General features: G+C 38.6%; 1 protein-coding gene across 3 annotated transcripts in view; it reads right to left on the bottom strand.

The window, feature by feature from the left end:
* The window catches only part of grin1a (glutamate receptor, ionotropic, N-methyl D-aspartate 1a), a 52,934-nt gene extending 40,781 nt beyond the window's left edge, over positions 1-12,153 (bottom strand). For 2 of the 3 annotated variants that reach the window (XM_082541596.1, XM_082541597.1), the window contains exons 1-3: positions 12,112-12,153; positions 2,204-2,263; positions 1,927-1,989 (exon numbers count right to left, since the gene is read on the bottom strand). The gene's annotated coding sequence lies outside the window, so the exon portion shown is untranslated. Of the gene's footprint in view, positions 1-1,926; positions 1,990-2,203; positions 2,264-11,376; positions 12,033-12,111 lie in introns of those variants that run through there. The other variant, XM_082541595.1, reaches the window with a different exon arrangement.
* Between the last annotated feature and the right edge of the window lie 2,676 nt (positions 12,154-14,829).

The raw sequence follows: 14,829 nt of genomic DNA, 5'->3' as shown, positions 1-14,829 counted from the left end.
AATTGGTTTTCCCTTTGTCGGGAGCAGCGCTGGGCTGTTCAAATCATGGACAAACAGTATCCCACATTCTTGATTTTTAGTTCACAAACACTTGTTGTAACGACTAACTACTCCTGACATTTTGGAGATGTTAGCTCTTTATACAGTAAAGTTACAGCGGGATACAAATAACATCAGTAATAATTTATTTGCCACGATTTGTTCCCCCTGTCTAAATCACAGACAAACAGTATCCCACAGTTGTTTATGTTTTTACACCCATTTTGCACAGAGAGGCATTTTTTGAAAAATTTCTTGATAGCAATGTTGAATATTATTACACAGGAAAAAACAACTACATGTAAAATAATCACACAGTGACGCCTCTGCCTTTCTAAATGGAGGGACAGTAACTGCGTGTTTATATGTAAGAGTGTAAAACCTGAAGATAGAGACAAAATACTGTTAATCTGACTATCTGTCATTCTGCAATTCATGTCATGTAAACAATAACGTGGCGCACAGCTGACGTGAAAAAGGCACATACCTTTGACGTTGCGTGACGAACTCTGTATTCCTCGTCCACACGTAAAAGCAAAAAAGGAGTTTTAAAAAATCTCAGTTTTCGGTGATTCGAAACGCCGTTTACGTGTGGACGAAACCAGGGGCGATTATAGGATCAGAACTTTGGGGGTGCTGAGCACCCAGAGAGCTGCCCAGCCATGCAAGATAAACCTGTCTCTGTCAGTCCCTGCATCCTTAAAGGTTGTCCCAAGTTCTCTCTGACTGTTTCCTTGGTGCATTTAAACCCCTGTTCCTCCCTGTCCTCATCGTCTGTTGTCGTCATCTCCGTTATCAGTCATCATAATTTTACCATTTCTGTGCAAGTCTGCAAATTTCTTTATTAAATCATAAGATTCTTAAATTCATCAAGTCTCTCTGTGCCTGGGTCCTCATCTTAATACATGACATTACTGTTTTGTACATTTTACACAATTTAATCCCCACATTTGTGAAAGAAAAGCAAAACACTTTTTTGAAAAGTCTGTAACAAAACCATCAAATCTGATCAATGTTATTTAAATGCTGCAAAAGAAGAATGGATTGGAATAGAAAAAATCCTAACCTTAATTACTGGGGGAGAATAATGAATGATGCTCATAGTGAGTAAAAAGTAAACTGAGTGCATTTTTTGGACAGAGATTCACTTTTAATGTGTATGTATAATATAATACAGATACATAAAAATAAACTCCCAAAACAGAATAAATTATTACAAATAAATTATTACAAAATATTAATAAAACTATAAAAATGGAGGCAACTTAGCCTGTGGTAGAATGTATACAATGTATGAAAAAAATCTTTATTGTAGATACTAATTTTACTAATTTAATAATAATAATTTTGTGTTGTAAGATTTATGAGTTTTATGCTTTCATAGTGGTACTTAGGAGAGCTTGACATTTTCTCAGGTGGTATCACACTGAAACACTGATAAGGTAAGTGTGTGTGTGCTTTTGGAAAACATTTAAAGCTGCAGTACAGAATCTTTGAAACTAGCTTAAAACATTTTTAGAATATAAACAGAGAACTCTGCTTCTCTTTACAGCTCCTCACGTACGTACTGCGGCAGTCATACAGACAAGTGGACGGTCCAAAAGTTGGCCTACCTATTACTGGCTGAGGTTTTAGTAGAGTTGTGGCTGAACCACATAAAAATATATCATTGATTTTAATCTCCCCAATCAATTATAATGTTATGTTGGAATGTTGTTAAAGAGGGTCAAAAATGTTTCAACCCAGTTTGTTTTGCAGATTCTGTATAGCAGCTTTAATATAGGGAGAACACAACTTCCAGATTGTGTGAGTAAAATCAGGTTTTTTCTCTTTGTCAGTTTAATAGTTTCTGTTGTGCCTGTCACTGTTCCCTGTCTGTTTCCTTACCTGGTTCTTCCTGACCTTGTACTTTGTCCTCACGTTCCCCTCTTTCCTCGCTCCCTCTTTGGACTGACAATCATACACAAATAGATTGTATTCAATTAGATGAAAAATTACATTAATATGAAAAAAATTCTATTAAGATCGCTAACAAAAAGTCCTCTCAGTGTACTTTCAACCAAAAGGCAAATAACCACATGAACATCTAATAAAAGATATAAACATTGAAACACTGATCCAACATTATTCTTGATTGACGGATCATTTGATCTTACACTTTTACCTGAATGTGACTCCTTTTTTTGAAAAAACTTCCTTATATCCATTATGGACCTGGCTGTCTCTACACACAAACACACACACAACAGGAATAAGGTTAAGGGGCATTCAGTCAGTTAGCTAGTTAGTATCCATTTCAAACAGGACAGTGGTAACCAACAGTAGGCTGCGGACAAGTTTTAGATTTTAAATAGGCTGTATACATTTCAATGGGAGCAACAGGACGGTCAAATGTCGCTGAATTTACTACAGAGCAGGACGGATTGTAGGGTAGCAAACATTGTCGGAAAACATGTTTTCAACACTGCAGGTTACCTGGTGTAATGTTTTTCAGCTAAAAAGAAACATGGGTCGTGTCCAAATTCATGGGCTACATTCTCCCGAGGACCCGGCCTTCGCGGTCTACGTGGGCCGGTGTTCTGGGAATTTCTCCTACCCCGTAAACCGTCCTACCCGTAGTTCCTGAGCATGTGCGCGCATGCGCACAGCACAAAAAGGGAAGCTAAGCGCATCCGGCTGTGATTTCACGCTACTCCATTGTCATATTTGCAGGAGAATAGGTAAGTAGTAAGTATTAGTACTTTTTATTGACGTTGATACTTGATTTTTTAAGCCTTTGTGATTGTTTGTCAATATTAAAGTGAAGTCGCTATCTGCTTTCTGCACAAAACTGTCGAATTTGCAGATTCGGTGAAGTCTGCTGTCAAGTTACCGGACACGTGGTATTTGCACAACACTTTTGAGTCCGCAGCTTCGGTGTTTTAAGGCTGTTTCGGTAATTTCGTTATTTAATAAGTTAAATTATTTGCATTGTCAACTGCACATATTGAAGCTCATAAGAAAATGTTTACTGACATTCGTAGATATGGAGAAGAAGTGGGAAGAGATTTACGCGTTCATTTCTGCGGGCTCCTACCCTTCAGGATATGACAAGGCTCAGAGGCAAAACCTCAGAAGATATGCCTCAAAATTCAAACAAAAGGGTCAGTAATTTACTGTTAATACTAACAACTCATATATGTGGTTAAATTAATTTCTAAATATATATTGTTTTACTGCAGATGGAGAACTCTTTGTTGGAACCAGAAGAGTAGTAAAAACCATGGATGATGCCAGGAAGATATTTCATGAGTTTCATTCATCTCCAATTGGAGGACACACTGGCACACACAAAACGCTAAATGCAGTGTGTTCCAGATTTTACTGGTTTGGTATGACAGTTGACATTAAAACATGGGTATGTATTAACTGTTTGTACTGTTGTTAAATAGTGTTTAAAATAAGCACATTTTTTGATATCAGTTAAAAATATAAATAAATATGGTTAATTAGTGATATTACAGTAATAACCCGTAGGCCTGGCAGAGATTTGAAGACACGCACACAAACTATTGTTGCTAAATAGTTTGTTCGTTAGAGAATATGTCATTAAGTGTTTTTGTTTTTTACAAATGAGAATGTTGAACATTTACGTGAACTCCATAAATATTTTTACCTTAAAGATTCAGGAATGTGACCAGTGTCAAAAAGTTGGGAAACCACTGACTGCTGTGCAACCGTTGCAGTGTATTCAGGTAAATATTATGCCCCGTTTACCCATCAAACTATGCTTGTAGCTCATATTCATAAAGGCAGGAGGGTTTGCCAACTAATTTTAACCATCAATGTTAATGTGTACATTATACAAATTGTTATTCAAATTATTAATTTGTCCTTGATAGGTGTCTGAAGTGTGGGAACTTATTGGTATAGATCTTACTGGACCTCTTCCTAAAACTTCAAGCGGCTTCCAGTATATACTTACTGCAACTGACTACTTTTCAAAATGGGTTGAAGCTTTCCCATTAAAAACGAAATCTGCATCTGAGGTAGCCCAGCACTTGTGCTCCATTATATATAGACATGGCTGCCCCAAAAGGATTTTGTCAGACCAAGGCAGAGAGTTTGTGAATGAAGTAAGTGTTAAATAATTTTCAGTTACATTTTTTAACTTTACTTCACTGGGGTCAAAGATTTTTTCTTGTGTGCTTGTATAAGCAGTATAACCTTGTCCTTATCTGTTGAAGCTCAACTCTGATCTTTGCAAGTTATTGCAAATTGAAAGAAGTGTCACAGCAGCATACCATCCACAGACGAATGGTCTAGATGAAAAGACCAATGACAACATAAAAAGGTATGCCTAACTTTTTATCTATCAGTTTTTAATAACATTACTTATGTTATTCAAACTTAATTGTTACTTAATAATTTATTAATTTCTTTACTTCTAATTAAACTTTGTCTTACTTACTGTGTTTACATATTTCTATGCCTGCATTTAGAGCCCTCCGAAAACTGGTGAATGACCAGCAGAATAACTGGGATCTGTATCTAGAGCCCACCCTGTTTTCACTTCGGTCAAAAGTACACACCACAACAAAATACACACCTTTTTTTCTGATGTATGGAAGAGAGACAGTATTTCCATCAGAAGTGCCTGCTCAAGTGCCGGTGAGTGTTTGTCAAATTCTTTCTATGTTAGAACTAAGAATTGAAACCATTTAAGAAAAAAACCCAGTAATCTCTTTATGAATATGATATCATCTTGTTTTAATTGCTAATATCTACAAAATTTTAGATTTCCAACATCATTCTGCCAGACGACAAAAGGTACAGTGACTATGTACAGTCTGAAAGTGAAGCACAACATGCAGTTAAAGAAACTGCACAAGAAAACATTGCGAAGTCACAAGACAAGCAAAAGGTTGCATATGCCAAGCGGGCCCTGAAAAAGTACAAAAATGTTGTGTACAATATAGGGGATCAAATTCTGCTTCTAAATATGAGGAAACGTGGGCGAAAAGGAGGAAGACTTGAACCGGATTTTTCAGGTCCCTACACAATTGATGACTTCAGTGGAAAATGTGTTAGACTGAAAAACGCTGAGGGAAATACTTTAAAAAGTCTATACAGTATTGACCACATTAAACCCTATAGAACAAGCCACCCTGTCCAAGTCTCAACTCCAGCTGAACCTGTTGAGAGTAGCCCATCTTCTGAGATGTGGCCTTGCAGTCCTCAGCATCAACATGAAGCGCTGCAAAATAACAGATCCTCTGTCATTCAGTTTGCACCAAAAATAGCTCAGGTAAAATCAGTCCAAGCACCAGAAGAGCTTGTACCAGTGACCCCCCAGAAACCCAGCACGCAAGAAAAAGGTGGCATAGCTAAAAATCTCATTCTGACCGGTTGGTCAATTGTTGCCTGTTTGGCTAGTCAGATGGATAGAATGTTTTATTTTTTTCTCCCCTCTTGCTAATTTTGACCTGTTGGTCCAATTTTGGCTAATTTCTGATTTACATAAAGCTACTCCCCTCTGGCATGTTTATGTTGTTGGCCCGTTGGCCCTTGTCTGCTTGTGGCCCGTTGGCCATTGACCGTGATTTTCAAATGGCAATTGTTATTACTAAAGAAACTTATCATATTTTGTTTTTTAGTGAAGTGGCTTTGGGCTGCAAAAGACACCGGGCGTGTGGAGGCAGTCGTTGGGCCATACAAATTGTATGACTCTTCTTTTCGCACACTGGAGGATAGTGGGTGGCTTTCTGATGAGGTAAGTGAAATAATCATTTTTGGTCCTAGTGGTGGTCTGTAAAAATAATCTTCTTTTAATCCAAACAGGTCATTGATGCATACCTGCACTGCCTCATTAAGAAACAAAAGGCAAGTAAGAACGTATGCCAGTTATTTCACAAAGGTATTTTATAAAATTTTGTAATCATTTAAAAAAAAAATAATAATAATAATCTTGCATTTTTTCAGAAACCCGTGTATCAGTTGTCTTGCGTTGTTGCAACCTCTCTGTTTTCTGGGAAGTTTAAATGTGTCAGCAAGGTAATGTAGATGTTATATTGGTTATATAGTGTATGTTATGTAAATAAATCTAAACCTTTATAAACTTAAAAATATTCCACAGATGTTGTTTCCGGCTGAGGACATTTGGTTGTGCCCACTGAACTCTGGTGCACACTGGATACTTGTGGTACATGTTCACACCTCATGTGTTTTTTCTCTATTTTGTTTTACTGTTCTTTTTAGCAGCATATTCTTATTTTGAAAATGTTTACAATTGATTATGTTTACTTAAGTGAGTGTAATACACATATTCTACTAAATACAATTTTTATTTTAGGTTGTCAAAATCTCCTCACAATCTGTACTGCTGTTAGACCCTCTTGGAAATGAAGGTTGTTATGAAAGGAAAGTTATGCGTAACTGGAGGTATTCATCATTCATTAATTATCTGTTTTAGGTTGTTTGGTTTGTGGGGGTTTTTTTCTTTTTATTTAGAGCAAAATGCTGGCTACATTTTAAAAACTTGTTTTGTTTTTATTAGGAATTTTCTGAAGATGAAAGGAAAGGAAGAGTCCCGAGTGGATTGGAAAATGGAGACTCTGCCACACAACAAGCAGATGGACTCCAGCAGTTGTGGAGTTTTAGTGTTGAAGGTATTTAATAAGCAATTGTATTTAATGTATTAAACTAGAATTAAGTTAATCAATTGCAATTACTGTAACATATTTTACAGTTTGCCGAACACTACCTTCTGAGTGGAGAGGTTACTAGGGTGCTGTCCACTCCAGAAGCCATTGGGCTGCACCGCACTGAAATTGCTTGCGAACTGCTAGAACATCAAAGTAAGTTGAGTCATGTGCTTTTGTATTGCAATAGCACTTTCAGTTTTGTTTAAAACTGTTAGGTTTAATGTCAGTGTGTTTCTAGGTAATGCTGATGACTACTGTGTGGTTTGTTCCATGCTGGAAGCCGATCCAGACTCCAGTATGATTGAAATGGTAAAACAAATAAACCACAAATGCAATATACAGTGGCTTGCAATAGTATTCGGCCCCCTTGAACTTTTCCACATTTTGTCACATTACAGCCACAAACACAAATCAATTTTAATTGGAATTCCACGTGAAAGACCAATACAAAGTGGTGTACACGTGAGAAGTGGAACAACAATCATACATGATTCCAAACAATTTTTACAAATGAATAACTGAAAAGTGGGGTGTGCGTAATTATTCAGCCCCCTGAGTCAATACTTTGTAGAACCACCTTTATCTGCAATTACAGCTGCCAGTCTTTTAGGGTCTGTCTCTAACAGCTAGAGACTGGTAGAGACATTGGTTTTTCATGTGGAATTCCAATAAAATTGATTCATGTTTGTGAATGCAATCTGACAAAATGTGGAAAAGTTAACGGGGGCCGAATACTTTTGCAAGCCACTGTAGTAATTATTTTCTCATCAAACTCATAATGTTGTTTAACACACTTACACCCCTCTCCCTCTTCAGGTGCAGTGCGAGTTTTGTTCCAGATGGGCACATTTTGGATGTGCTCAATATGAGAGCAGCCTGGTCAAGTACCTGTGCGACAAATGTGCATAATTTGTACACTGTTTCTTTTTCAGTTCTTTCTCCCTGTGTTCTGTTAGATCTATATAAATGTCAAATATATGTATCTGTAAATATATTCAGTAAATATATACTGTAACTATAATGGAGTGAGTTCATTGTCAAAGTTTATATAGTCAGGTGTTCCAATCACTTCAGTGGTGACAGCTGTATAACTTAAGCACCTTGGCATGCAGACTGCTTCTACAAACAAGTGCCAAAACATGCTACCTTTGTTATTATAAAGTAGAAGCATATTTCTGACGGGAAGAATTACGTGCCAAAACATGCTACCGTTGTTAATATAAAGTAGAAGCATAATTCTGACGGGAAGAATTACGTGCCAAAACATGCTACCTTTGTTATTATAAAGTAGAAGCATATTTCTGACGGGAAGAATTACGTGCCAAAACATGCCACCTTTGTTAATAAGAGCAAGAAGCATAATTCTGACGGGAAGAATTACGTGCCAAAACATGCTACCTTTGTTATTATAAAGTAGAAGCATACTCTGACAGGAAGAATTACGTGCCAAAACATGCTACCTTTGTTATTATAAAGTAGAAGCATACTCTGACAGGAAGAATTACGTGCCAAAACATGCTACCTTTGTTAATAAGAGCAAGAAGCATAATTCTGACGGGAAGAATTACGTGCCAAAACATGCTACCTTTGTTATTATAAAGTAGAAGCATACTCTGACAGGAAGAATTACGTGCCAAAACATGCTACCTTTGTTATTATAAAGTAGAAGCATACTCTGACAGGAAGAATTACGTGCCAAAACATGCTACCTTTGTTAATAAGAGCAAGAAGCATAATTCTGACGGGAAGAATTACGTGCCAAAACATGCTACCTTTGTTAATAAGAGCAAGAAGCATATTTCTGACGGGAAGAATTACGTGCCAAAACATGCCACCTTTGTTAATAAGAGCAAGAAGCATAATTCTGACGGGAAGAATTACGTGCCAAAACATGCTACCTTTGTTATTATAAAGTAGAAGCATAATTCTGACGGGAAGAATTACGTGCCAAAACATGCCACCTTTGTTATTATAAAGTAGAAGCATAATTCTGACGGGAAGAATTACGTGCCAAAACATGCTACCTTTGTTATTATAAAGTAGAAGCATAATTCTGACGGGAAGAATTACGTGCCAAAACATGCTACCTTTGTTATTATAAAGTAGAAGCATAATTCTGACGGGAAGAATTACGTGCCAAAACATGCTACCTTTGTTATTATAAAGTAGAAGCATAATTCTGACGGGAAGAATTACGTGCCAAAACATGCTACCTTTGTTATTATAAAGTAGAAGCATACTCTGACAGGAAGAATTACGTGCCAAAACATGCTACCTTTGTTATTATAAAGTAGAAGCATAATTCTGACGGGAAGAATTACGTGCCAAAACATGCTACCTTTGTTATTATAAAGTAGAAGCATACTCTGACAGGAAGAATTACGTGCCAAAACATGCTACCTTTGTTATTATAAAGTAGAAGCATAATTCTGACGGGAAGAATTACGTGCCAAAACATGCTACCTTTGTTATTATAAAGTAGAAGCATACTCTGACAGGAAGAATTACGTGCCAAAACATGCTACCTTTGTTATTATAAAGTAGAAGCATAATTCTGACGGGAAGAATTACGTGCCAAAACATGCTACCTTTGTTATTATAAAGTAGAAGCATAATTCTGACGGGAAGAATTACGTGCCAAAACATGCTACCTTTGTTATTATAAAGTAGAAGCATACTCTGACAGGAAGAATTACGTGCCAAAACATGCTACCTTTGTTATTATAAAGTAGAAGCATAATTCTGACGGGAAGAATTACGTGCCAAAACATGCTACCGTTGTTATTATAAAGTAGAAGCATAATTCTGACGGGAAGAATTACGTGCCAAAACATGCTACCTTTGTTATTATAAAGTAGAAGCATAATTCTGACGGGAAGAATTACGTGCCAAAACATGCTACCTTTGTTATTATAAAGTAGAAGCATAATTCTGACGGGAAGAATTACGTGCCAAAACATGCTACCGTTGTTATTATAAAGTAGAAGCATAATTCTGACGGGAAGAATTACGTGCCAAAACATGCTACCTTTGTTATTATAAAGTAGAAGCATAATTCTGACGGGAAGAATTACGTGCCAAAACATGCTACCTTTGTTATTATAAAGTAGAAGCATATTTCTGACGGGAAGAATTACGTGCCAAAACATGCTACCGTTGTTATTATAAAGTAGAAGCATAATTCTGACGGGAAGAATTACGTGCCAAAACATGCTACCTTTGTTATTATAAAGTAGAAGCATAATTCTGACGGGAAGAATTACGTGCCAAAACATGCTACCTTTGTTATTATAAAGTAGAAGCATACTCTGACAGGAAGAATTACGTGCCAAAACATGCTACCTTTGTTATTATAAAGTAGAAGCATAATTCTGACGGGAAGAATTACGTGCCAAAACATGCTACCTTTGTTATTATAAAGTAGAAGCATACTCTGACAGGAAGAATTACGTGCCAAAACATGCTACCTTTGTTATTATAAAGTAGAAGCATACTCTGACAGGAAGAATTACGTGCCAAAACATGCTACCTTTGTTATTATAAAGTAGAAGCATAATTCTGACGGGAAGAATTACGTGCCAAAACATGCTACCTTTGTTATTATAAAGTAGAAGCATAATTCTGACGGGAAGAATTACGTGCCAAAACATGCTACCGTTGTTATTATAAAGTAGAAGCATAATTCTGACGGGAAGAATTACGTGCCAAAACATGCTACCTTTGTGAATGTGACCTACAAGCACACTTTAATGGGTAAAAAAAAGTGTCAAACCGAACTGGCTTTATGAATATCAGCTACAAACATACTCTGATGGGCAAAGTTAAGTGGCAAACCGTCATACCTACTTAAATTTGTGCTGGAATTATTGTTTGGCAGCAGAAATGTGCATAAATTACATACAGTAGGACATTTTGCCAAAGTAGGGCAGTTTGTCATATGGCAGCGTAAAATTATCCTACTGGTAGGACGGTTTGCCAAAGTAGGACTGTTTGTCAGGGGACACCGTAAAATTATCCTACGGGTAGGACGTTTTGCCAAAGTAGGATGGTTTGTCAGAACACCGGGTCCTCAGAAGATCGGGTAGGCCGGAAGTAAACGGCCGTGAAATTGGACGGTCTAGCCTTCTGATTAGCGTCACCGCTGTCTCGGTGGAGTTTAATAAACTCAGCCGTCTGCTCCTTGCTGTCTAAAATATAACAGGACACTGGAGTAAACTCTCGGCCATCTCACACTTCTGTTTAATCAGTTTTCTGTTTGACGTTTAGTCAGCTGTGTAAAAACCAAGGAGGAACCCACCCGGGGGATTAATAAAGTTTTATTTTATCTAATCTAATAACTTTAATCTCAGCCAAACCGATTTACTCACGAACAAACAAAACACTGAAAAAAGCCCAACAATAACATTTTTAGGTTGTCTAAGTGACTTATATATTACGTTTGTCACGGCCGGGCGGGTTACACACAGTAATTCGGCGTGCCCGTGTGGCGTGTTGGCTAGACCCAAGCGCGGCGAAGGCTAGCGGTGGGTTTGGAGCAGGCACGCAGTTATTCTAGTAACGATCAGTGCACGAAGCGTGGCTTCGGAACGGTCGTTACCGACAGAGAGCGAGCGGAGCCGGGAAGAGAAAAAGGATTGAAGGGATAATCACTCACGGTTGCTGAATCAGGCGGAGACTGACGTCGGCAGAGTTTCGGAGCTCCTGACACGAAGAGAATGATGTCTGGCGTCTCTCTTTTAACCCCGGCCCCGTGATCAGCTGATCACAGCTGATCACCGGCTGACAACGTTTAACCCGAGCAGCGAAAGTCCGCGGTGATCTGAAAATGATGTGCCGGGAGTTGTGCCATTCTCGGCCGCATCAGTAACCCTCGAGCTCCCGGCTAGCTATCGAGCTGGTGGGTAGCAGACGTCTCCGAAAACGTCGAAGCACTTTAGCAAAGATGCGATATCTTGATAAACCGAGCAGATATTTGATGTTTACACAGCTACTTTCTCGCCTGAAAATATGTTAAAAGTTTATTTCGTGACCCAGAAAGATTAATAAGAGTAATTTTTAAAACTTAGTAGCGGCCGCCATTAGCCGGAAACTGGAGCTTGGCTGGGCCGCGCTATGAATTCTGGGATATGGTGGGCCACGAAGGACACACCCGACCCATCCTTCAAATTCGGAAAAAGGAGCACGCATTTGTCGGCTGCATTCGGAGGGGTCTACGAATTTGGACAGCCTTCGGCGCGTCGCTGTGACGTAATCGGTCTACAAATGCGGCCTCAGGAGAATGCAGCCCATGAATTTGGACACGAGAAAAGTCTGACTCCTACCTAACTATATAAAGAGTAACTGAAGGTTAAATGCAGCTAATATGTCCTGTTTTAAGCCAGGCACTTACACTTCCGCTCTGCTGCGTCTAAGCCACCATCGCTCTGGCAGCAAGAGGCTAGAGCCAGAGTAGGGGAGAGGCGAGCTGGAACAAACCATTTTGGGAGGGGGGGGGGGGTATCTATACTTTTGTTGTTAAAATCTTATGTCTCAAACAAGTACAGTACTGTATGCTTTTTATATTTTTAGTAGTGTGTCACACAAACAGCAAATATTGTCAAAAAAAGTAAGAAATCTTTGGGGGTGCATTGATTAATTTTGGCTGAAGCACCCCCCAAAATGGCTAAAATCGCCCCTGGACTAAACAGCTGCGTTTTCAGAAATACCGGTGTAGGTGCGGACATAGCGTAAAAGAGTTAGTAGTTTATTTTCTTACTACCTGCAGATTACTTGTATTTGCTTAATTGTTTACTAAATGTTTGAGGTGTGAAATGAGCAAAATATGGGTGTGTGTTGTTGGAGGATGTATCTGTACGTGCGTGTGTGTGCGTACGCGCGCGAGGGGGGGGGCGCGAACATTTTTCTTGTAAAACAAAGGGGGGCCCAGCGAAAAAAGTTTGGGAACCACTGGTCTAACCCTTGGGGGTGTTTTTTGTTTGTTTGTTGATTAGCTAACGTCCCGTGATGTTAAACATCGGCGGCAGGAGGACGGGATCCTTTATAGACTGAGATGGTGTAAGTCAACATTTTGGTCTCTTTGCATTTCTCTAGCCCAGTTTGACTTTAAAATCCTTCTACTGCGCAAAGTCTTGAATGATGAGACCTCATGTCTTAGAGTCATCATAGCAAATAGCAGGCAGAGCCTTCAGGTATCATGTCTCCTTCTGTGGAACCAGCATCCAGTTTGGGTTCAGGAGAAAGACCCTCTCTGCTTTTAAGATTAGACTTGAGCTTGTTTATGCTGCTACAGGCTCGGGCTGCTGGGTGACTTTCCATGATACACCGAGCATTTCTTCTCTACTCCCACGTTTTAGTGCGTATGCATTTATCTGCCACTATTGCATGTCATTCAATTCTATCTGCTCTCTCCTGCAGTTTGCATTTTACCCAGTCTGTTGCTCGTGGTCAGCCTGTGTGCTGTCCCTTTTTTTCCTTTTCCCCTCACCCACCAACCACAGCAGATGGCTGCCCCTCCCAGAGCCAGAGGTCTGTGCCTGTGCTTGCTTGTAGAGAATTGACTGATCCTTGGGGTTTTCTCTCTAATATTGTTTGTTGGTTTTTAAAATAAGTTTAAAGGGCGGTATGTATCAAGGTCCATATAAATACCATGACCCAAGGATTCACAGTAGCCTTTTTAATGACATGATTAGTGTTACAATCTTTACCTGTTAGTGGTTTTATTGTTGTGGATGATAGGTGTATGTACACCCACATAAGTCTTTACACTGCTGTACACACAAAGCAGTACTCTGAACGAATTTGAAACATGTTTCTTCATCACACTATTCCCAGTTGCTATTCAGTTCACACAACTTTCATAACAACATTAATCTTTAAAGAACAGGAGCTCAATGTATATATGTTTTATAAAATATAGGATGTTTTTCAAATTAAAATCCTTTGGGTTTCCCAAAATCCAAAAATCTTTAGTTATTACTGAACAGTGACACATTTTTAACAAAAATAGTGGCAAAAAATAATAATAACCACAAAAAAATGACTGGAGGCAGAGGAAGGAAACATCCCCATAGGTAACAAATCAATACCGTAGCTCCAAAGGGAGAAATCTTTTTGTAGTCATAAACCTTTCAAGAAAAGAGAATTACTATGAATTATTGACAGACTAGTGTGTTAGAGTCCAGGATTTTTGGTACATAGTGTCCCTCTGGAGCTCAGCCTGGACAGATCCATTTTCAGACATCGTTTTCCAAATTGAGGCGAGTAAACAAAAAGCCTGACCGCATACTGCTTTCAGTGTGTCTGCCACATATTTAAGAGCAAATGATCAAAGCACTGACAATTGAAAGAAACAATAACGTTGAACAAAACATCTAATGATTATTCTTCCAGTCTTGGTGTTGCTGCCACAGCCAGTTACTGTTAATCTCACCACTTATTGTACGGCCCTGATGGCATGAAGGCCTCTTATTAGATGAACCCTCCTGTGTCTCTTTTCCAGCCCACTCATCCACAATGCTAACACATCAATAAAGCCGGACAAGTCTGCTCTGCAGCAATTATATAACAAGTTGTTTTGTGTGTTGCTGGAGCAGCTCAACACAGTTTCATAAAGACTCCCCAGCTCAGCGAGGCCATTGCAAGAAGTGCATGCAGCCGAGCACACAAAGAGCATCACAGGCGTTTAAACATAGTATGAAGCTTTCCTCACATATGTGAAAATCCACGTGGAAGTGTACGCACATGTACACACTCCCCGAGTTCACACTTTAAGCCACCCACCCACACAGATGTAACACAGACCCATACAACACCAACACTGTCCTCTGCACTGTGAGGAAAGGATATTTTGTGCGTATATGGGTGTGTGTATGTGTCTGTTTTAAAGCCAGAATGAAACAAAAATGCTTATCATTAAAATCACACGAATACACGAAAGGAGTTACAGGAGGACAACTACTGCTAAATAAATAAATAAATATTTAATTAGATGCAACAAATATAACAGTAAAATAAATTAGGCATCAATTAAAATAAAATGTGACATATGTTGATATCCCTTATTCATTTTTATTTTTCATTAAATGTTCTACTTATTTACCTTCCCACT

Source organism: Aulonocara stuartgranti (genome assembly GCF_965226115.1).
Source record: "Aulonocara stuartgranti genome assembly, chromosome: 7".
In the NCBI taxonomy this organism is placed as follows: Eukaryota; Metazoa; Chordata; class Actinopteri; order Cichliformes; family Cichlidae; genus Aulonocara; species Aulonocara stuartgranti.
This window is presented reverse-complemented; position numbering and strand designations above follow the sequence as displayed.